General features: G+C 40.1%; 1 non-coding gene across 1 annotated transcript; it reads right to left on the reverse strand.

Annotated features, from left to right (window-relative positions):
• Window positions 1-814: 814 nt before the first annotated feature.
• LOC145593248 (small nucleolar RNA R71) lies at window positions 815-921 on the reverse strand. The gene has a single exon (XR_014102619.1). It is a non-coding gene; the product is annotated as a small nucleolar RNA R71 (small nucleolar RNA).
• Between the last annotated feature and the right edge of the window lie 2,859 nt (window positions 922-3,780).

Here is a 3,780-nt window from a genome sequence, read left to right on the forward strand (position 1 = left end):
GCTTGACCTAGGCTATAGCTTGCACCTACTCATTCCTTTGGGTTCGACCCTTGACTTACCATATACTCGTATTAGCTTGGTCGAGTGCTTATAAATTTTTTTTTGGCTCTAGGAAAGGGTAGAAAACGACCTACATTTTCCTTGCGTCAAAAATGGCGCCGTTTCCGGGGAGTGATATTGGTGCTTTGTTATAGTTGTTGAGTCAATTTCATCCTTAATTGAAAATACAAAAGGATTTTCTTTTAGGCTACACTTGTAGCCGTGCTACTAATTATTTCTTTTGAGATTGAATGCATAGAGCACGTGGCCGTTCACTAGTGCCATTCGATCCGGAAATTGAGAGAACTATTGCAAGATTAAGGGTTGCTAGACGATCTTTGAGCCCTAGCACTTCAAGGAAGAAGAACCACAACAAGAGGAACAAGCAAGAATGGGAGAAAATCCAAGGGTGGCGTTGAAAGAATTGGGGATTCCCGGTGCATATAGATTTGAGAGTGGGATTGCTCCACCTACAACACCAACGAATGACTATGAAATAAGACCGACAATGATCACTTTGATAGAGAGGCGACAATTTAGTGGGGCCAAACATGAAAGCCCACTAAATCATCTAAAGGAGTTTGAAAAATATTGCAATACTATCAAGGTGAATGGAATTTCCTAAGAATTTATCTGCCTCAAGGTCTTTCCCTTTTCCCTCATAGGGCATGCCTTGGAATGGCTAGACAAGGAGGTCAAGCCGAATTCTCTAAGGACATGGGACGAAGTGACCAAGGAGTTTCTATCCCATTTTTATCCACAAAAGAAAACGGCGGAGGTTAGAGCTTTGATTCAAGGTTTCAAGCAAAAGCCTAGTGAGAGTCTCTATGAAGCATGGGAGGGATACAAAGAGTATCAAAGAGAATGTCCTCACCAGGGAATTCCTACTTACCAAATTATTCAAATATTCTATGGAGGCCTTAGTCCTCAAGGAAAATTATGTTTAGATGGAGGAGCCAGAGGTCCTATCATGAACAAAACGGAAGAGGAAGTGGTAGACATAATTTAAGACGTAGTGAGGTATTATAGAGATTGGCAATATGGAGAAAGAGAGTCAACTAGCAAGAGTAGCTCTTTGTTGTACTCGGTTGATCATCTAAATGCAATCAACAATCTATCCTCACAAATGACAAACTTAGGGAAGGAGATGTTCGCTATCAAGGCAAAGTTGGAAAGTGCTACCTACCAAGTTTCAAGTCTTCCCTCCCAATCTAAGGGGAGAGGTATGTCTTCTAATTATCAACCCCTTCCCTCTTCTAATAACATGCCTAGTGTATGCTTGTTTTGTGATGATTGTGGATCATATGATCATGATGTTTCTAATTGCCCTCATGCATGTATGGATGTTTGTGATGATCAAGATGGAAATGTGAATGAGCATGTGAACTATGTGTCAAACAATAATGATTCTAGGTTTGAGAATCAAAGAGGTAAATGGAATAGGAATTACAACAAACATGGCAATTTTAACAACTGCAACCAAGGTAGTGGTAATAGGAACCATGGGAACCAAAATTTCCGAGGTAACTATAACAACCAAGGTTATATTAGCCAAAATCAAAACCAAAATTATGGTAATCATAACCAAGGTTATGGTAGCCATAATCAAGGTAGAGGTAATTGGAACAATCAAAATAGGGGAAATTTTCAAAATAACTCTCAAAGAGGTCCCCTACCCGGATTTGCTCCAAAGACCCAAAATGATAATTCCTATGTTCAATCCTCTTCTTCTTCTTATAAGACCAATTTAGAAGAAATCATTGAAAACCAAAAAAAGTTGTTGAACACTTACATGCCCGTAAGTGACAAGAAATTTAATGAAATGATGACTCATAATAAGATGCTTGAAAACCAAATTTCTCAACTTGCTAATGCTTTGAAAGACCAAGCTAGTCCTTCTTCTTTACCTTCCCAAGGCCTAGATCCCAAGAGACCGGTCAATTCTATTGTTAAAAGGAGTGGTAAGGTTCGTTAGGAGAGTTTGCCTAGAAAGAGTGAGACAAAGGAGGCCATAAAAGAGGTTTTGTAGAAGATGAGAGAGATGGTACATCTTTGTGTGAAGTTGAGATTGAGAAGCCTAGTGAGGTGAGAGTGGAGAAAGAAATTGTGAAACCCAAGCTTCCTTATCCACAAAATTCATGAGACACAAGTTAGCTGAACAATTTGGAAGATTTATTGCCATGCTCAAGCAACTTCACCTTTCTCTACCATTTATCGAAGTTGTCACCCAAATGCCCAACTACGCAAAATTCCTCAAAGACATTTTGAGCGGTAGAAGGACTTGTGATGGTGTAGAGACGGTGCACTTGATCGAGAATTTTAGTGCAATCATAATGAACAAGATGCCAACTAAGCTAAAAGATCCCGAAAACTTTTCCATCCCTTGTGCCATTTACAAAATGCAAATCGAGAATGCCTTGTGTGACCTAGGAGCTAGAGTTAGCCTTATGATATATTCGGTGTACGAAAGACTTGAGCTAGGGGAACTTTTACCTACTAACATCACTTTGCAATTGGCCTATAGGTCAATTACGTTTCCTAAGGGTAAGGTAGAGGATGTCCCTTTGAGGGTTGGGAAATTTGTTATTCCGGTGGATTTTGTGGTTCTTGAGATGGATGAAGATGCTAACATTCCTATCATTCAACAAGTCAAGGCTATATTTTATGGAGTTATTGAGCATGCTACCACTTTTCAAGTGGTACATATTAAAGCCTTATTCAACCTATTGTTAGGACACCCTTGGCTTCACGACCTTAAGGTCGTCCTTTCATCCCTTCATCAATAAGTCAAGGCTATAGTTGGAGGAGTTTCTGTCACAATCGATGGTTCCCCTATGAGGATCAAAACAATTGATAAACCACTCATAAATGTGGAACATGATGAGAATAATGAAGACTTGTAGGGATTCAATGCCGAAGAGGTCTCTTTCATCGAGGAAGAAGAGAAGGCCCCTCTTTGCTACGACCTCCATTTGAACATGATAGTCAATGGCATTCTTAGAAAACAAGGACACTTTCTTGGAATGACTCTAGGAAAGAAGAAAGGAGTAGCGAAGCAAATGGGATTGCTTGGCCTTCCCAAATTAGATACTTTTTGACTTGGTTTCGAACTGACTCCGAAAGACTATAAACAAGCCCGGGAAAAGTTCAATGAGCGGAGAAATACTCGTACCCCAAAAGAAAGCAATCCCAATGGATCATTACCCTCTCACTTTAAATAGAAAATTCATAAAAGAGTGGGAAGATTATCCATGCTACAAGTTTCCTGAGCCCTTTGTCAAAGATGGGGTGAGACAACTAGGGTTCGAAATCTTTTTGGATTGCAACTTCTTAGATGAGATCCTAACTCCCATTCATAAGGAGAAAGCACCCCCATGCTTTGACTTTAATGTTATGGGACTCCTTTTTGGCTACGTAAAGAATGAGCGCGTGTTGATGACAACTCCGCGCTTATCCAAACAGTGTTATAAAGTTAAAACTTTGATCCCACGAAGATCATTACTCCGGCAAAAGGATTAGTCCGAGGATGGCGAAAGACTGTGAAGGTGACTACACCAAGTGGAAGAAAGATCTCCATAACAACAGGACAAGGACCAATGTTTGATGAGTTTGAATCGTCTGTGTTTGAGTCTGAGTCTGAATTCAAGTCTTCTGTAGTCGAGTCTTCTAAACCTTCTGTAGTTGCGTCTCCTTCTATCCCTTCTAGTTCAAAACCTTCTCCTAGGATAGTCAGTAGTCAAG

Source organism: Chenopodium album, chromosome 18, assembly GCF_948465745.1.
Source record: "Chenopodium album chromosome 18, dcCheAlbu1.1, whole genome shotgun sequence".
NCBI lineage: Eukaryota > Viridiplantae > Streptophyta > Magnoliopsida > Caryophyllales > Amaranthaceae > Chenopodium > Chenopodium album.